Below are 21962 nucleotides of genomic sequence, written 5' to 3' on the forward strand. Positions count from 1 at the left end.
CACAGGAATCTAGAGCAAAAAATGAAGAATTTAATTTTGAGAGATTTCCTGGATTTAAGGTATTGTCCTTCTTTTAAACAAACTACCAATGAGTAACATCAAATATATCAAGTTACCGGTACTCTCCCCTGTTGTCCTGATCATGAATTTCAGGTGTAAATTCATCTGGAGAACTCTAAAATGTAGAAACAATAGATAGTGTAATTCAACCGATAGTGTGAAGAATAGGTTTTTTGTTCACCATACGACACCCTCTGCTCTACTCTAACCCTGGAAACCTCATCCTGCCTCTCTCTCACCAGACGTTTCTGATCGCCGGCCCCATGGGCACCTTTACAACATACCACTTTGTTCCCCAACACAACACATTCCTTAGTCTCATGCCCTTCTGCACACTTCTCACACCTAGGAACCTCCCTCCTACACTCTGCTGCCACATGCCCATAAGCTTGACACCCTCACACCTAGGAACCTCCCACATGCCCATGAGCTTGACACCCTCACACCTAGGAACCTCCCACATGCCCAGGAGCTTGACACCCTCACACCTAGGAACCTCCCACATGCCCATGAGCGTGACACCTGTAACAACGTAATGTATTCGGCACATAAGCTATCAATATCTCAAATATCCTAACTTCACTCTCCTGTTTCTCCACTCACGCCACCCTGTCTGCAAGGGTCCACTTTCTCCAAAAATGTCACTCCTGCTGTCACAGACTCATCTTTATCCTGACCATCGGTGCAATCCATGAGCTCTGAGGACTTCAACACACCTACCACTTCTCATAATTCGCTTCCAGACCTCGATCCGGTGTACAGCTTACTCTGCTTACACTTTCTACCATTCTTCTTCGACAAACCATCTCCCTTTTTTCCACCATCTTCTACCGATTCAATCTCACCCTCTTCCTCTCTCTCTCTCTTCAACCTCCTCTGCCTATGCTTTTCCCTCCCTTCCTCCTCCGTATTCCAAGAATACATCTCAATTTGTCACACACACACACAGACACAAACTAAAATGACAAAGATAAGATATAAGGAAGGAATAGACATACTGACTACTGATATTAAACAAAGACCATGAATATATATTCATATACAGTGGGACAAAAAAGTATTTAGTCAGCCACCAATTGTGCAAGTTCTCCCACTTAAAAAGATGAGGCCTGTATTTCATCATAGGTACACTTCAACTATGACAGACAAAATGAGGGGGAAAAAATCCAGAAAATCACATTGTAGGATTTTTTATAAATTTATTTGCAAATTATGGTGGAAAATAAGTATTTGGTCAATAACAAAAGTTTATCTCAATACTTGTTATATACCCTTTGTTGGCAATGACAGAGGTAAAACGTTTTCTGTAAGTCTTCACAAGGTTTTCACACACTGTTGCTGGTATTTTGGCCCATTCCTCCATGCAGATCTCCTCTAGAGCAGTGATGTTTTGGGGATGTTGCTGGGCAACACGGACTTTCAACTTCCTCAAAAGATTTTCTATGGGGTTGAGATCTGGAGACTGGCTAGGCCACTCCAGGACCTTGAAATGCTTCTTACGAAGCCACTCCTTCGTTGCCCGGGCGTTGTGTTTGGGATCATTGTCATGCTGAAAGACCCAGCCACGTTTCATTTTCAATGCCCTTGCTGATGGAAGGAGGTTTTCACTCAAAATCTCATGATACATGGCCCCATTCATTCTTTCCTTTACACGGATCAGTCGTCCTGGTCCCTTTGCAGAAAAACAGCCCCAAAGCATGATGTTTCCACCCCCATGCTTCACAGTAGGTATGGTGTTCTTTGGATGCAACTCAGCATTCTTTGTCCTCCAAACACGACGAGTTGAGTTTTTACCAAAAAGTTCTATTTTGGTTTCATCTGACCATATGACATTCTCCCAATCTTCTTCTGGATCATCCAAATGCTCTCTAGCAAACTTCAGACGGGTCTGGACATGTACTGGCTTAAGCAGGGGGACACGTCTGGCACTGCAGGATTTGAGTCCCTGGTGGCGTAGTGTGTTACTGATGGTAGGCTTTGTTACTTTGGTCCCAGCTCTCTGCAGGTCATTCACTAGGTCCCCCCGTGTGGTTCTGGGATTTTTGCTCACCGTTCTTGTGATCATTTTGACCCCACGGGGTGAGATCTTGCATGGAGCCCCAGATCGAGGGAGATTATCAGTGGTCTTGTATGTCTACCATTTCCTAATAATTGCTCCCACAGTTGATTTCTTCAAACCAAGCTGCTTACCTATTGCAGATTCAGTCTTCCCAGCCTGGTGCAGGTCTACAATTTTGTTTCTGGTGTCCTTTGACAGCTCTTTGGTCTTGGCCATAGTGGAGTTTGGAGTGTGACTGTTTGAGGTTGTGGACAGGTGTCTTTTATATTGATAACAAGTTCAAACAGGTGCCATTAATACAGGTAACGAGTGGAGGACAGAGGAGCCTCTTAAAGAAGAAGTTACAGGTCTGTGAGAGCCAGAAATCTTGCTTGTTTGTAGGTGACCAAATACTTATTTTCCACCATAATTTGCAAATAAATTCATTATGCATCCTACATTGTGATATTCTGGATTTTTTTTTCTCATTTTGTCTGTCATAGTTGAAGTGTACCTATGATGAAAATTACAGGCCTCTCTCATCTTTTTAAGTGGGAGAACTTGCACAATTGGTGGCTGACTAAATACTTTTTTTGCCCCACTGTATATTCATACACACACACTGTATGTGGTTAGTTCACAATAACATTGGACCCTCCTGAAATGCCACTAGTCTTACCTTGATGACCAGTGTCCTAGTCACCTCCCTCTGCCTCTCCAGATGGTGATGCTTCTCTCCAGACCGGGTCAACCTGGACACAGGAAACATTCACACACTGTTCTGTTCCCCTACACCACCACCACCACCACATGCTGTGGTCACTACACTGTTCTGTTCCCCTACACCACCACCACATGCTGTGGTCACTACACTGTTCTGTTCCCCTACACCACCACCACATGCTGTGGTCACTACACTGTTCTGTTCCCCTACACTACCACCACATGCTGTGGTCACTACACTGTTCTGTTCCCTACACCACCACCACATGCTGTGATCACTACACTGTTCCCCTACACCACCACCACCACATGCTGTGGTCACTACACTGTTCTGTTCCCCTACACCACATGCTGTGGTCACTACACTGTTCTGTTCCCCTACACCACCACCACATGCTGTGGTCTCTTCACTGTTCTACACTCATTTCACTCAGTTCATGAGAATCATGTTATACATTCTAATTATAATAGATGTTAAATGGTCACTCCACTGCTTTTACAGTTTATCATCTCTCCAGCACCATACCATTAAACTCATATATTCAATCTCACCAGTGACTACATAGTTTTAATACCTGACAAATATACTCATTGTCCACTTACATTCTAGAAGAGGTTCTGGGGAGTTTGGTCCTCTCAGCCCCTGCTGGCATCTGTTCCCTCTCAGAAGCAGCTACCTGCTCCAACACAACACACACACACACACACACAACACACAACACACAACACACAACACACAACACACAACACACCACACACCACACACCACACACCACACACCACACACCACACACACACACCACACACACACACACACACACACACACACACACACACACACACACACACACGCACAGTCTTGTCAGCAGTATTTTCTATTGAGGACCACATTAGAAAGCCTACTTTGCACACAAAACACACATGACACTAACTGCTTGATATCAAACCAGGTTAGGGTCTAGGCCTGTAATACAACTTAATGGATGAGACAGCCATTGTTGAGAACACTGTGTCTCTTGACAACATCTCTTGATTGAAATTGCTAAACGTGACCATTTACAATGTAGATTATATCAGCCTTCTTCACTCCTGCGAATGACATGCAAAGTGCTAGCTATGAATTTGATAGGATATTACTGTGCTGTATATTCATAGGATATTACTGTGTTGTAAATGAATAGGATATTACTGTGTTGTAAATGAATAGGATATTACTGTGTTGTAAATGAATAGGATATTACTGTGTTGTAAATGAATAGGATATTACTGTGTTGTAAATTCATAGGATATTACTGTGTTATAAATTAATAGGATATTACTGTGTTATGAATTGACAGGATATGACTGTGTTATGAATTGACAGGATATGACTGTGTTATGAATTGACAGGATATGACTGTGTTATGAATTGACAGGATATTACTGTGTTATGAATTGACAGGATATGACTGTGTTATGAATTGACAGGATATTACTGTGTTATGAATTGACAGGATATTACTGTGTTATAAATTCCTAAGATATTACTGTGTTATAAATTCAAAGCTAGATTAGAACATATACATTTTCAGGTAGGCCTATTACATCACATGTTGTTGCATTTCATCATGTAAATGACTTTTTCCCGTTATTCCCGTTACTTTGATCGAGTCAATATTTTTCAGGGACGTTTACAGATAAAATAGCAACATACTAAGTTTTCCTTCAAACTATTTTCTTACCATGGATGGGTCAATTTTCAGACACCAGATGTGCAGAGTGAAAGATATACAGTAACTACCAGAGGGCAGAGTGAAAGATATACAGTAACTACCAGAGGGCAGAGTGAAAGATATACAGTAACTACCAGAGGGCAGAGTGAAAGATATATAGTAACTACCAGAGGGCAGAGTGAAAGATATACAGTAACTACCAGAGGGCAGAGTGAAAGATATACAGTAACTACCAGATGGCAGAGTGAAAGATATACAGTAACTACCAGAGGGCAGAGTGAAAGATATACAGTAACTACCAGATGGCAGAGTGAAAGATATACAGTAACTACCAGAGGGCAGAGTGAAAGATATACAGTAACTACCAGAGGGCAGAGTGAAAGATATACAGTAACTACCAGAGGGCAGAGTGAAAGATATACAGTAACTACCAGAGGGCAGACTGAAAGATATACAGTAACTACCAGAGGGCAGAGTGAAAGATATACAGTAACTACCAGAGGGCAGAGTGAAAGATATACAGTAACTACCAGAGGGCAGAGTGAAAGATATACAGTAACTACCAGATGGCAGAGTGAAAGATATACAGTAACTACCAGAGGGCAGAGTGAAAGATATACAGTAACTACCAGAGGGCAGAGTGAAAGATATACAGTAACTACCAGAGGGAAGAGTGAAAGATATACAGTAATAACCAGAGGGCAGAGTGAAAGATATACAGTAACTACCAGATGGCAGAGTGAAAGATATACAGTAACTACCAGAGGGCAGAGTGAAAGATATACAGTAACTACCAGAGGGCAGAGTGAAAGATATACAGTAACTACCAGAGGGCAGAGTGAAAGATATACAGTAACTACCAGAGGGCAGAGTGAAAGATATACAGTAACTACCAGAGGGCAGAGTGAAAGATATACAGTAACTACCAGAGGGCAGAGTGAAAGATATACAGTAACTACCACATGGCAGAGTGAAAGATATACAGTAACTACCACATGGCAGAGTGAACGATATACAGTAACTACCAGAGGGCAGAGTGAAAGATATACAGTAACTACCAGAGGGCAGAGTGAAAGATATACAGTAACTACCAGAGGGCAGAGTGAAAGATATACAGTAACTACCAGAGGGCCGAGTGAAATATATACAGTAACTACCAGAGGGCAGAGTGAAAGATATACAGTAACTACCAGAGGGCAGAGTGAAAGATATACAGTAACTACCACATGGCAGAGTGAAAGATATACAGTAACTACCAGAGGGCAGAGTGAAAGATATACAGTAACTACCAGAGGGCAGAGTGAAAGATATACAGTAACTACCAGAGGGCAGAGTGAAAGATATACAGTAACTACCACATGGCAGAGTGAAAGATATACAGTAACTACCACATGGCAGAGTGAAAGATATACAGTAACTACCAGAGGGCAGAGTGAAAGATATACAGTAACTACCAGAGGGCAGAGTGAAATATATACAGTAACTACCAGAGGGCAGAGTGAAAGATATACAGTAACTACCAGAGGGCAGAGTGAAAGATATACAGTAACTACCACATGGCAGAGTGAAAGATATACAGTAACTACCACATGGCAGAGTGAAAGATATACAGTAACTACCAGAGGGCAGAGTGAAAGATATACAGTAACTACCAGAGGGCAGAGTGAAAGATATACAGTAACTACCAGAGGGCAGAGTGAAAGATATACAGTAACTACCAGAGGGCAGAGTGAAAGATATACAGTAACTACCAGATACAGTAATGTGTATGTTGTTGGTCATTTTACGTTCTTTATTCTCCTCCATGTTGTTCTTTTACTGTAAAGTGTGTTGCTACACACACACCTTTATCTCTAACTAGCTCCACTACCTATTTGCCATAAGCTACAGGAAAATGTGTGCCTTCAGGCCTGGACGGAAGCAAAAGTAATTCCTCTACAGAATTACCTAACTGCAAATCGCACTGCTGAGGGATTTAAAAAGTCATAGTCAATCGATCAATGATACAATAATACTCTTAGCAAAAACGTTTATCTTTAATTTACAATATGTAGAATCTATGAGAATAGAAAGGTTCAGAACTTTTGTGAAACATCACAGCACAGTTGAAAAATATATGGCAAATAGAAATCAAAACTGGATGGTGATCAGAGATAGATGGGACGGGTTGAGGGTAGCTAAAGGATGGGACTAAAAACAAAAGATAACTATTGTAAAATATACTGTCCATAAAATGTATATAGTATGTATAAGCTGGAAGTAGAAGCCTAAGTATTGTTGTCCTTTAGTTTACTCCAATTAGGGGAGGGGTGGTAGGGTTAGGGGGAAAAAAATCAAGGAAAATATTTTTAAAATATATATATTTACAAAAAAATATGGGGATTGGAAATTATGCGGACAATTACATTGATGGAAGCCACAATCTATCTGCAATATTAAAGCTGATCTATATAAAATAATATCCACTACCCAGGAATAGCGAAGCATCCGTTGATGGTATAAATAACCAAACAATCAGTGTGCTACTAACCCTTAGTGAACCTATGAAAAAAAATGTGTTTGACAAGATACAATTGTATTTCAGAGTAAACAAATTGACTTTCAGTATGCTAATAGGGAGGGACACTCAACATGTACAGCACTAACACAGATGACTGATGATTGGCTGAATGAAATTGATAATAAGAAGCTTGTGGGAGTTGTTTTGTTAGACTTCAGAGCAGCTTTTGATATTATCAATCAGAATCTGTTATGGCTTTATATCCCCTGGTATGTCGTGGATCGAGAGTTACCTGTCTAAAAGAACACAGAGGGTGTTCTTTAATGGGAGCCTCTCCAACATAATCCAGGTAGAGTCAAACATTTCCCAGGGCAGTTTATTAGACCCCTTATCTTTTAAATATTTACTGATGACCTGCCACTGGCTCTGAGTGAAGCCTGTATGTATGTATGGCGATGCCTCAACATTATACATGTCATCTACCACAGCAAGTTAAATCCCTGCAACACTTAACAAGGAGCTGCAGACAGTTTAAGAATGGGTGGCAAGTAATCAGCTAGTACTAAATATTTCAAAAACTAAAAGCATTTTATTTGGGACAAACCATTCACTAAACCCTGAACCTCAACTGACTCTTGTGATGAATAATGTGGAAACTGTCACGTTCCTGACCTATTTCTGTTAGTTTGTTGTATGTGTTAGTTGGACAGGACGTGAGTTTGGGTGGGCATTCTATGTTGTCTGTTTCTATGTTGGTTTAAGGGTTGCCTGGTATGGCTCTCAATTAGAGGCAGGTGTTTGGCGTTCCTCTAATTGAGAGTCATATTTAGGTAGGTTGTTTCACAGTGTTCGTTGTGGGTGGTTGTCTCCTGTGTCAGTGTTTGTCGCACCATACGGGACTGTTCGGTTTGTTTTTGTACATTGTCATTTTGTGTAGTCTATTTTCCCTGTTCGTGCGTTCTTCGTGTTTAATGTAAGTTCGTCGTCCAGGTCTGTCTACTCCGTTTGTTGTTTTGTTAGTTTTAGTGAAGTTCGTGTTTTCGTGTTTTCTGTAAATAAATATGTCAACTTCAGAAGCTGCGTTTTGGTTCAATCCATGCTCCTCCTCTTCGGATGAAGAGGAGGAGGACAACCGTTACAGAAACTGAGAAAGTTGTGTAGACTAAACTGCTTGGTTTAACCCTGGATTGTAAACGTTCATGGTCAAACCATATTGATGCAATGGTAACTAAGATGGGGAAAAAGTAATAAAGCGATGCTCTGCATTCCTGCCATTATATATAAACAAAACAAGTTCTACAGGCCCTAGTTTGGTCGCACCTGGACTACTTTCCAGTCATATGAAAGATGGAAGTAGGCAAATTACAATTGGCCCTGAACAGAGCATCTCGTCTGGCCCTTAAATGTACACTGAGAGCCAACATTAATAATATGCATGTCAATCTCTCCAGGCTCAACTGTAACGGTCCTGACCTGTTTTATGTTGTTTTTGTATGTGTTTATGGTCAGGGCGTGTGTTTTGGGTGGGCAGTCTATGTTTTGTATTTCTAGGTTGGGTTTTGTGTTCGGCCTGGTATGATTCTCAATTAGAGACAGGTGTGTATCGTTTGTCTCTAATTGAGAGTCATACTAAGGCAGCCAGGGTTTCACTGGGGTTTTGTGGGTGTTTGTTCCTGTGTCCTCACAGGACGGTTGAAGGTTAGTCACATTTGTTGTTTTGTAGTTTTGTAGTGTCTTGTTTGCTGTTGTCATTAAAAGATGGCTTATTTCCCTCAATCCGCATCTTGGTCCTATCCATGCTCCTTCTCGTCTAAGGGGGAGAACAACATTGACTGCCTTTACAGAAACACCCACCATAACAGGACCAAGCGGATTGAGGAGAGAGAAAAGGAATTAAAGCACTGGACACAGGAGGAATGGTCTTGGGAGATCATGGACAGAAAGGGACCCTGGGGAAGGGTTGGAGAGAATCGCCGCTCTCGGGAGGAGAGGAAGGCAGCCACAGCCCAGGAGCGCTGGTATGAGGAGGCAGCACATAGGAGAGGCTGGAAGCCCGAGAGGCTCACCCAAAAATTTCTTGGGGGGGGGGGGGGCTAAAGGGGAGTGTGGCGAAGCCGGGTTGGATACCTGAGCCAACTCCCCGGGCTTGCCGTGGAGTAAGAGGGCGTCGTACTGGTCAGACACCGTGTTATGCGGTAAAGCGCACGGTGTCCCCAGTACGCGTGCTTAGCCCAGTGCGGGCTATTCCACCTTGCCGCACTGGGAGGGCTAGGTTGGGCATCGAGCCGAGTGCCATGAAGCCGGCCCAACGTATCTGGTCTCCAGTACGTCTCCTCGGGCCGGCGTACATGGCACCAGCCTTACAGGTGGTGTCCCCGGTTCGCCTGCATAGCCCAGTGCGGGCTATTCCACCTCGCCGCATTGGCAGGGCTACGGGGACCATTCAACCTGGTAAGGTTGGGGAGGCTCGGTGCTCAAGAGCACGTGTCCTCCTTCACGGTCCGGTATATCCGGCGCCACCTTCCCACCCCAGCTCAGTACCACCAGTGCCTACACCACGCACCAGGCTTCCAGTGCATCTCCAGAGCCCTGTTCCTCTTCCACGCACTCTCCCTATGGTGCGTGTCTCCAGCCCGGTACCTCCAGTTCCGGTACCACGCACCAGGCCTAGAGTGCGCCACGAGAGTCCAGTGTGCCCAGTTCCTGTTCCCTGCACTCGCCCTGAGGTGCGTGCCCTCAGCCCGGTGCCTCCAGTTCCGGTACCACGCACCAGGCCTATAGTGCGTCTCAGCCGGCCAGAGTCTGCCGTCTGCCTAGCGCCAGAGCCGTCCTGCCATGACCAGCCAGAGCCGTCCTGCCATGACCAGCCAGAGCCGTCCTGCCATGACCAGCCAAAGCCGTCCTGCCATGACCAGCCAGAGCCGTCCTGCCATGACCAGCCAGAGCCGTCCTGCTATGACCTGCCAGAGCCGTCCTGCCATGACCTGCCAGAGCCGTCCAGCCAGGACCTGCCAGAGCCGTCCAGCCAGGACCTGCCAGAGCCGTCCAGCCAGGACCTGCCAGAGCCGTCCAGCCAGGACCTGCCAGAGCCGTCCAGCCAGGACCTGCCAGAGCCGTCCAGCCAGGACCTGCCGGAGTCCCTCAGCCCGGACCTGCCGGAGTCCCTCAGCCCGGACCTGCCGGAGTCCCTCAGCCCGGACCTGCCGGAGTCCCTCAGCCCGGACCTGCCGGAGTCCCTCAGCCCGGACCTGCCGGAGTCCATAAACCAGGACCTGCCGGAGTCCCTCAGCCAGGACCTGCCGGAGTCCCTCAGCCAGGACCTGCCGGAGTCCCTCAGCCAGGACCTGCCGGAGTCCCTCAGCCAGGACCTGCCGGAGTCCCTCAGCCAGGACCTGCCGGAGTCCCTCAGCCAGGACCTGCCGGAGTCCCTCAGCCAGGACCTGCCGGAGTCCCTCAGCCAGGACCTGCCGCCCCTTATCCCGGTGCTGCCCCTTGTCCCGGTGCTGGTCCTTATCCCGGTGCTGCCCCTTGTCCCGGTGCTGCCCCTTGTCCCGGTGCTGCCCCTTGTCCCGGTGCTGCCCCTTATCCCGGTGCTGCCCCTTATCCCGGTGCTGCCCCTTCATTTAGGTGGTGTTAGTGGGAGGGTGGTCATTGGGAGGGGGATAAAGAAGCGGGGATTGATTATGGTGGGGTGGGGACCTCGCCCTCAGCCTGAGCCACCACCATGGTCAACTGCCCACCCAGACCCTCCCCTGGACTTTGTGCTGGTGCGCCCGGCGTTCGCACCTTGAGGGGGGGGTTCTGTAACGGTCCTGACCTGTTTTATGTTGTTTTTGTATGTGTTTTTGGTCAGGGCGTGTGTTTTGGGTGGGCAGTCTATGTTTTGTATTTCTAGGTTGGTTTTTGTGTTCGGCCTGGTATGATTCTCAATTAGAGACAGGTGTGTATCGTTTGTCTCTAATTGAGAGTCATACTAAGGCAGCCAGGGTTTCACTGGGGTTTTGTGGGTGTTTGTTCCTGTGTCCACACATGGACGGTTGAAGGTTAGTCACGTTTGTTGTTTTGTAGTTTTGTAGTGTCTTGTTTGCTGTTTTCATTAAAAGATGGCTTATTTCCCTCAATCCGCATCTTGGTCCTATCCATGCTCCTCCTCGTTTGAGGAGGAGAACAACATTGACTGCCTTTACATCAACGATTGACTGCAACACTACTTGTCTTTGTGAGAACTATTGATATATTGAAATTACAGAGCTTAATTAATAACCGAACTGTCTGGTTAAGTGACTAGTGCACAGCTCAAACACCCACACAAACCCTACAAGACATGACACAAGAGGTCTCTTCACAATACCCAAGTCCAGAACAGACTACGGAAACACACAGTACTACACAGAGCCATGATTACATGGTAATCTGTTCCACATCCTGTAACTCAGTCAAGCAGTAAAACCAGATAAAACTACACTTTACCGAACAGCATGGACTGTAAAAAGACATTTACACAGACACACATACATTTTAATATTGTTACTTTCTCTATTATTTATTTTGTATTGTAGATATGTTGTGGTATTGTAGTGGTGTAATAATGTGTTGTATTGTAGATATGTTGTGGTAGAGTAGTGTGTAATAATGTATTGTAGATATGTTGTGGTAGAGTAGTGGTGTAATAATGTGTTGTATTGTAGATATGTTGTGGTAGAGTAGTGTGTAATAATGTGTTGTATTGTAGATATGTTGTGGTAGAGTAGTTATCTAATAATGTGTTGTATTGTAGATGTGTTGTGGTAGAGTAGTTATCTAATAATGTGTTGTATTGTAGATATGTAGTGGTAGAGTAGTGTGTAATAATGTGTTGTATTGTAGATATGTTGTAGTAGAGTAGTGTGTAATAATGTGTTGTATTGTAGATGTGTTGTAGTAGAGTAGTGTGTAATAATGTGTTGTATTGTAGATATGTTGTAGTAGAGTAGTGTGTAATAATGTGTTGTATTGTAGATATGTTGTAGTAGAGTAGTGTGTAATAATGTGTTGTATTGTAGATATGTTGTAGTAGAGTAGTGTGTAATAATGTGTTGTATTGTAGATATGTTGTAGTAGAGTAGTGTGTAATAATGTGTTGTATTGTAGATATGTTGTAGTAGAGTAGTGTGTAATAATGTGTTGTGTCAAATACTGTTTTATTGTATGGAATTGTGTAATCATGATTGGACCCCAGGAAGAGTAGCTGCTGTCTTGACAGGAACTAAAGGGGATCCAGAATAAATACAAATACTACCAGTTGTATCGTACAGATATTTCTGAGGAGTGTATTAGTTCTGAATAAATTTGAATATTCTAATAAAAATAATGTACATTTAAAAACAAAAACTTTTAAAATAATAACTCAATGTTTTAAATACATAGCATTCTTGACATTGTACTTTAGCTCATTACTTAACTTTAGTGAGGTGCATATGAATAAAGAGATTTAGAAAATAAAGATTCTTACCTTTCTAATAACAGAAGTTAACCTTGTTGTTCTCAGAGTCTATGTTGGACTGGTGAACTTCAACTCTGCTTTACTGTCAAAGACAACAGTGACTGTCAACAATGCTTTGATGAAACAGGAGACACAGGTGTGTATGTCTCTAATGGCACCTCCTACATAGTTCACTCATGTTTCCTTATGTCCTCTGGTCAACAATAGTGTACTACAAAGTGAATAGGGTGCCATTTACAAGGGAATAGGGTGCCATTTATAAGGGAATAGGGTGCCATTTATAAGAGAATAGGGTGCCATTTATAAGGGAATAGGGTGCCATTTATAAAGGAATATGGTGCCATTTATAAGAGAACAGTGAGCCATTTATAAGGGAATAGGGTGCCATTTATAAGGGAATAGGGTGCCATTTATAAGGGAATAGGGTGCCCTTTATAAGGGAATAGGGTGCCCTTTATAAGGGAATAGGGTGCCATTTATGAAGCAACATACAAGAACTGCACACACACACACCTTTATCTCTCACCAGCTCTACTACCTATTGTATCTGCTATCTACAGAGGTGGAACATGACAAACTAGGCTCTGGCTATTCTGTACTAACCTTAGAGAACTGTCGCTTTTGTGTTTCTCTACTGATACAGATCATCCTTGTCTGTTCTAGTCATAAGACTGGGTGAAACCACAGAATGTGACACATCCTAAGAGAGAATACAGTAGACGGCACACGTCAAACGTGTGATTTATGACCCTATGTCCGGGTCACGTGTGTATGCCCATATATGGGCTTCCTGCAGGTCATCCTGGCGGGAAGTTATCACGCCTTAGTGTTTATATAACCAGATAGTGCATCTGTTCCTTTGAAGCTGTCATGATGATTGTTGTGTAGGGACCTCGTTGAACTGGGAAATGTGTTTGAACATTTCAAAGAGTATCTCCCCCACCCCTGTTGTAGTGACTTTAGGGCTGTTGTCTATGAAAAAGAAATGTCCAGGGTTTATTGGACAGCCCAGCCGCTTTATAAATAAATAGGCTCTGAACCCCACAAGCGACTAAACAAGAAATTAATTAAAATAAACCCCCCTAAATAAGACATAAAAATAAACCCAGAACGTTAAACAGGAAATTAAACATGTCTCCTAGGCCAATTGTTGGTGTACTTTGTGCCACGTGTCAAGAACACGATGACAAAAACATGTGCTGTGCTGTTACGTAGCTAGGAAACAGCGCCTTCAGACGATTGAAAGCATTCTTCAACCCATACGGCATAACGAGGTACTCATAATGGCCAGATGTGGTACTAAACGCGGTTTTCCACTCATCTCCCTCCCGGATACGCACCAAATTATACGCGCTCCTGAGGTACAGTTTTGTGAAAAAGCACTCCGTGAAATGATTCTACGATGAGAGGTAGCGGGTAACTAAACCCAACTGTGATGGAATTTAGACCTCTATAATCAATGCACAGACGCAGAACTCCCTCCTTCTTTTTCACAAAAAAGAAACTCGAGGAGACGGGTGATGTGGAGGGCCGAATGTAGACCTCTACTAATACTCAGTGTTACACTACACAGGACAGATCTCTATACACAGTGTTACACTACACAGGACAGACCTCTACTAATACACAGTGTTACACTACACAGGACAGACCTCTACTACTCCACAGTGTTACACTACACAGGACAGACCTCTACTACTACACAGTGTTACACTACATAGGACAGACCTCTACTACTACACAGTGTTACACTACACAGGACAGACCTCTACTACTACACAGTGTTACACTACACAGGACAGATCTCTATACACAGTGTTACACTACACAGGACAGACCTCTACTACTACACAGTGTTACACTACACAGGACAGACCTCTACTACTACACAGTGTTACACTACACAGGACAGACCTCTATACACAGTGTTACACTACACAGGACAGACCTCTACTACTACACAGTGTTACACTATACAGGACAGACCTCTACTACTCCACAGTGTTACACTACACAGGACAGACCTCTATACACAGTGTTACACTACACAGGACAGACCTCTACTAATACACAGTGTTACACTACACAGGACAGATCTCTATACACAGTGTTACACTACACAGGACAGACCTCTACTACTACACAGTGTTACACTACACAGGACAGATCTCTATACACAGTGTTACACTACACAGGACAGACCTCTACTACTACACAGTGTTACACTATACAGGACAGACCTCTACTACTCCACAGTGTTACACTACACAGGACAGACCTCTATACACAGTGTTACACTACACAGGACAGACCTCTATACACAGTGTTACACTACACAGGACAGACCTCTACTACTACACAGTGTTACACTACACAGGACAGACCTCTACTAATACACAGTGTTACACTACACAGGACAGATCTCTATACACAGTGTTACACTACACAGGACAGACCTCTACTACTACACAGTGTTACACTATACAGGACAGACCTCTACTACTCCACAGTGTTACACTACACAGGACAGACCTCTATACACAGTGTTACACTACACAGGACAGACCTCTACTACTACACAGTGTTACACTACACAGGACAGACCTCTACTACTACACAGTGTTACACTACACAGGACAGACCTCTACTACTACACAGTGTTACACTACACAGGACAGACCTCTACTACTACACAGTGTTACACTACACAGGACAGACCTCTATACACAGTGTTACACTACACAGGACAGACCTCTACTACTACACAGTGTTACACTACACAGGACAGACCTCTACTACTACACAGTGTTACACTACACAGGACAGACCTCTACTACTACACAGTGTTATACTACATAGGACAGACCTCTACTACTACACAGTGTTACACTACACAGGACAGACCTCTATACACAGTGTTACACTACACAGGACAGACCTCTACTACTACACAGTGTTACACTACACAGGACAGACCTCTACTAATACACAGTGTTATACTACATAGGACAGACCTCTACTACTACACAGTGTTACACTACACAGGACAGACCTCTACTACTACACAGTGTTATACTACATAGGACAGACCTCTACTACTACACAGTGTTACACTACACAGGACAGACCTCTACTACTACACAGTGTTATACTACATAGGACAGACCTCTACTACTACACAGTGTTATACTACATAGGACAGACCTCTACTACTACACAGTGTTATACTACATAGGACAGACCTCTACTAATACACAGTGTTACACTACACAGGACAAACCTCTACTAATACACAGTGTTACACTACACAGGACAGACCTCTACTAGTACACAGTGTTACACTACACAGGACAGGACAGGATTGTTCATACTGCCCTCTGGTACAGAGCAGCAGAGTCCTCTGGTGTTTGGAGTTTATTGTTGTCATGGTTATCTCTGTAACTGATTTATCATATCAGAATGGCTGTGTTGATTCTGTTGCTTTCTGAAATGTGTTAAAGTCACAAGTTACCGGTTATTATGTTGTATATCATTATCTGTCACTATGTTAATATGTTGTGACATGCTGGGTTTTAATTTTGGCTGGCATTAAGCCAGCACATTTCTCAAACTTTCATTAATTGGCAATTACAACTTGTTAAAGCCCTCATAATGATGACTCACAAATACGATGGTATTCTCCGTTTTGCTCTACGACCCCCACAAGAGTCTGATCTGCCAACTTCTCTATATAGCTTCTGAACAGTTTGGGCAACACAAAAAATATATATACAATACCAGTCAAACGTTTGGACACACCTACTAATTCTAGGGTTTTTCTTAATTTTGACTATTTTCTACATTGTAGAAAAATTGTGAAGACGTCAAAACTATGAAATAACACATTTGGAATCATGTAGTTCGCAAAAAAGTGTTAAACAAATCAAAATGTATTTTATATTTGAGATTCTTTGAAGTAGCCACCCTTTGCCTTGAAGACAGCTTTTCACTCTTTGCCCCACCTGTTTATACAATAGGCCAGAAATAAACTGAACATTCACTGATCATGTCACCTAAGGTTAGTGGGAAGTGGAATCTCTGTGTCATTTTCACAGAAATGTGTCCTGTTGATCAGGGAAGAGAAGGGGTGGTTTGGGCATAGTTACATTCTTTACCCCACCATGACATCACAAACCTAATCATAATAGTTACATTCTTTACCCCACCATGACATCACTAACCTAATCATAATAGTTACATTCTTTACCCCACCATGACATCACAAACCTAATCATAATAGTTACATTCTTTACCCCACCATGACATCACTAACCTAATCATAATAGTTACATTCTTTACCCCACCATGACATCACAAACCTAATCATAATAGTTACATTCTTTACCCCACCATGACATCACAAACCTAATCATAATAGTTACATTCTTTACCCCACCATGACATCACAAACCTAATCACAATAGTTACATTCTTTACCCCACCATGACATCCTAAACCTAATCATAATAGTTACATTCTTTACCCCACCATGACATCACAAACCTAATCATAATAGTTACATTCTTTACCCCACCATGACATCACAAACCTAATCATAATAGTTACATTCTTTACCCCACCATGACATCACAAACCTAATCATAATAGTCACATTCTTTACCCCACCATGACATCACTAACCTAATCATAATAGTTACATTCTTTACCCCACCATGACATCACAAACCTAATTATAATAGTCACATTCTTTACCCCACCATGACATCACAAACCTAATCATAATAGTCACATTCTTTACCCCACCATGACATCACAAACCTAATCACAATAGTTACATTCTTTACCCCACCATGACATCACAAACCTAATCATAATAGTCACATTCTTTACCCCACCATGACATCACTAACCTTATCATAATAGTTACATTCTTTACCCCACCATGACATCACAAACCTAATCATAATAGTTACATTCTTTACCCCACCATGACATCACTAACCTAATCATAATAGTTACATTCTTTACCCCACCATGACATCACAAACCTAATCGTAATAGTCACATTCTTTACCCCACCATGACATCACAAACCTAATCATAATAGTTACATTCTTTACCCCACCATGACATCACAAACCTAATCATAATAGTCACATTCTTTACCCCACCATGACATCACAAACCTAATCATAATAGTTACATTCTTTACCCCACCATGACATCACAAACCTAATCATAATAGTCACATTCTTTACCCCACCATGACATCACAAACCTAATCATAATAGTCACATTCTTTACCCCACCATGACATCACAAACCTAATCATAATAGTCACATTCTTTACCCCACCATGACATCACAAACCTAATCATAATAGTTACATTCTTTACCCCATCATGACATCACAAACCTAATCATAATAGTCACATTCTTTACCCCACCATGACATCACAAACCTAATCATAATAGTCACATTCTTTACCCCACCATGACATCACAAACCTAATCATAATAGTCACATTCCAGACCGACAACAATCCAGACGTCTGTCAGATCTCACAACGCCTGAATAGGTGTTTATCATATCAGCTAAACACGTCATATGCTACGGCAATCTGATGCCCGACTGTGCCGTCTAAGACATGGCATGCAACATTGGTTGAAGCAATGTGACTGTAACAATTCCAGTGGTGGAAACAAGAGTCAGGTGCAGAGAGCAGGAATCTCTTTCAAAAAAAGTGGAATTTTATTTCCTTGACGTAATCACCTACAAACCGGTGACGCCCCACTAAACACTGGGCGCGTAAAGAGAAAATGTCCAAAGTCAATAGAGTAACAAAATACACAAAATACACACCACAAACACGAAACAGAAAAACAAGCCCGCACAAAAGGGAGCGGGCAAACTGGGTTTAAATAACCCCTAATCTAAACACACAACAGGTGAAACAAATTAGACAAACTAAAAGGATAACAGAAAAGGGGATCGGTGGCAGCTAGTAGACCGGAGACGACGACCGCCGAGCGCCGCCCGAACGGGAAGAGGCACCATCCTCGGCGGGACTCGTAACAGTGACCTCAGCAATGTAGTCAGGCAGGAACACAACCAAAAATATAAAAAGTGTTATGCAATTTTGAACAGTATCTCAACACCAAAAAAATTAATTTGTTCAAATTTAAATCACTTTTGAGTTGTCATTATGCGTCGCTCCAAGGAATGACTATAGACAACATATTTAGAATCCTCATTGTGCATTTTCTGGTCATCAAATGCATTGTAACTTGTGATTCTGTTTCATGGTGCGACATAGACGCAGGGTGTAACGATTTTTTCGTTGGGAGAAGGAGAAGAGGACCAAAATGCAGCGTGGTAAGTATTCATGATAATAATTTAATCAAAACTGAACACTACACAAAATAACAACGAGGAAAAAAACGAAAAAGTTCTGCAAGGTGACATACACTAAACAGAAAACAATCACCCACAACTCAAAGTGGGGAAACAGGCTACCTAAATATGGTTCTCAATCAGAGGCAACAATAGACAGCTGCCTCTGATTGAGAACCACACACGGTCAAACACAAAGAAATAGACAACATAGAACACCAGACATAGAATGCCCACCCAAACTCACCAACCAAATACCAACCAAAATAGAGACATAAAAAGGATCTCTACGGTCAGGGCGTGACACAGGGAGTCAGGAAGCAGGTGCAGATGGTGAGTTTAATAATAACAAACATGGAGAGTTGCAAAACGAAAGAAGTGTCTGGAAACTGAACCAATACTGCCTGAAGAGTGATGCTAGGGAGTGCTAGATAAAGGGGAAGTAATCAAATCAAATGTTATTGGTCACATACACATGGTTAGCAGATGTTAATGCGAGTGTAGTGAAATGCTTGTAGTGATAGTGATGAAGTCCAGGTGTGATAGTGATGAAGTCCAGGTGTGCCTCATGATGAGGCGCAGGTGTGCGTAATGAGGGTTGCCAGGACTGGTGGTTAGTTAACTGGCGAGGTCGAGCGCCGGAGCGGTGGAGCGGGAATAGACGTGACACATGGCAAATAATTCAGTTGTGTCATTGCAATGTAATGACTATGCTTTGTTTTTTTCTGGAAAAAAAAACGGGGGAAAAACGCAAGGAAATATTTCTAATCCTTTGTAAATTTGGCTTAGTACCAAACACACATTGAGACGGGTATATCTGGTTTGTTAGCATAGATCACAGGTTTCAAACTCATTCCAAGCATAGATCAATTAAAGAAAACATTCCAATCTGTAAACGTCTTTGCCCTGACCTTTACACTGTTGTTGTCTAGTTTCCCGTCAGTTTGTCAGGTGCCTCTAGGAAGAGGAAGAAACCCATAGTTCTTGATTCTGGGCGTTCAAAACTACCTCCCATCTGTCTGAACAAACTGAATAAATAGATACTTGCAAGGTTTGGAGACTTTTTGATTCAATAATTTGCCAAGGCAGCAGCTACTCTTCCTGGGGTCCAGCAAAATTAAGGCAGATACAATTTAAAAAATATTACAATACATTCATAAAAGATTTCACAACACACTAATTGTGTGCCCTCAGGCCCCTACTCCACTACCTCATATCTACAACACAAAATCCATGTGTACATGTGTGTATGTTATTGTGTGTGTGTGTATGCATGTCTGTGCCTATGTTTGTGTTGCTTCACAGTCCCCGCTGTTCCATAAGGTGTATTTTTATCTGTTTTTTTAATCTAATTTTACTGCTTGCATCAATTACTTGCTGTTGGCTAGAGTTACATGTAGTCATTGCTCTATGTGTTACTGTGGGCCTCCCATAGTCTGTTCTGGACTTGGGGACTTTGAAGATACCTCTGGTGGCATGTCTTGTGGGGTATGCATAGGTGTCTGAGCTGTGTGCTAGTCATTTAAAACTTCTTCTGGCTGCAAGCCCGAGGTCGGTACACCTATGACAACATCCCCCCACCCCCCCCCCCACACTGATTAGCATCGCTAGCATAGCGTCACAATTAAATAGTAGCATCTAAATATCATTAAATCACAAGTCCAAGACACCAAATGAAAGATACAGATCTTGTGAATAAAGCCACCATTTCAGATTTTTAAAATGTTTTACAGGGAAGACAAAATATGTAAATCTATTAGCTAACCACGTTAGCAAAAGACACCATTTTTCTTTGTCCACCATTTTTTCTCTCCACCAGTAGCTATCACCAATTCGGCCAAATAAAGATATTGATAGCCACTAACCAAGAAAAAACCTCATCAGATGACAGTCTGATAACATATTTATTGTATAGCATAGTTTTTTTTAGAAAAATGTGCATATTTCAGGTATAAATCATAGTTTACAATTGCACCCACCATCACAACTCGACTAGAATAAATACAGAGAGCAACGTGTATTACCCAATTACTAATCATAAAACATTTCTTAAAAATACACAGCTCACAGCAATGGAAAGACACAGATCTTGTGAATTCAGACAATATTTCATATGTTCTAAGTGTTTTACAGCGAAAACACAATAAATCGTTATATTAGCATACCACATGTGCAAACGTTACCAGAGCATTGATTCAAGCCAAAGAGAGCGATAACGTAATCATCGCCAAAATATATAAATTTTTTCACTAACCTTCTCAGAATTCTTCCGATGACACTCCTGTAACATCATATTACAACATACATATAGAGTTTGTTCGAAAATGTGCATATTTAGCCACCAAAATCATGGTTAGACAATGAGAAAAGTAGCCCAGCTGGTCAGAAAATGTCGTGCACCATATTAGACAGTGATCTAGTCTTATACATAAATACTCATAAACTTGACTAAAAAATACAGGGTGGACAGCGATTGATAGACAATTTAATTATTAATACAATCGCTGAATTACATTTTTTAATTATCCTTACTTTTCAATACAGGTTGCGCCAAGCGAAGCTATACCAAACAAAATGGCGGCATAAGCGTTTAACATTTTTCGACAGAAACACGATTTATCATCATAAATTGTTCTTACTATGAGCTGTTCTTCCATCAGAATCTTGGGCAATGAATCCTTTCTTGGGTCTAATCGTCTTTTGGTCGAAAGCTGTCCTCTTGCCATGTGGAAATGCCCACTAACGTTCGGCATGAACTGGAAACGTGCCCAGCGGTTCAAAGTGTCTCAGAAAGAAATGCCTCAAAATCGCACTAAACGGATATAAATGGCTATAAAACGGTTTAAATTAACTACCTTATGATGTTTTTAACACCTATAACGCGTAAAAACATGACCGGAGAAATATTACTGGCTAAACAACAGGTTGGAAGGAGGCGAGTCCGACGTTCTTCGTGCGTCAGGCGCAGGCAGCAAAGGGAAGCTACTTGCACATTTTGCTGTTTTATCAGTCCCTGATTGCGCAATCGACTCCATTCAAAGCGTCACCACGTT

At 42.4% G+C, this 21962-nt stretch overlaps 1 long non-coding RNA gene across 1 annotated transcript; it reads right to left on the reverse strand.

The window, feature by feature from the left end:
• Positions 1 to 116: 116 nt before the first annotated feature.
• On the reverse strand, positions 117 to 12611 carry LOC129839780 (uncharacterized). Its single transcript, XR_008757075.1, has 4 exons — positions 12525 to 12611; positions 3425 to 3498; positions 2778 to 2850; positions 117 to 175 (listed from the first exon to the last, which is right to left on the reverse strand). It is a non-coding gene; the product is annotated as an uncharacterized LOC129839780 (long non-coding RNA).
• Positions 12612 to 21962: the final 9351 nt, after the last annotated feature.

The sequence above is a fragment of the Salvelinus fontinalis genome, chromosome 40 (assembly GCF_029448725.1).
Source record: "Salvelinus fontinalis isolate EN_2023a chromosome 40, ASM2944872v1, whole genome shotgun sequence".
Classification (NCBI taxonomy): Eukaryota; Metazoa; Chordata; class Actinopteri; order Salmoniformes; family Salmonidae; genus Salvelinus; species Salvelinus fontinalis.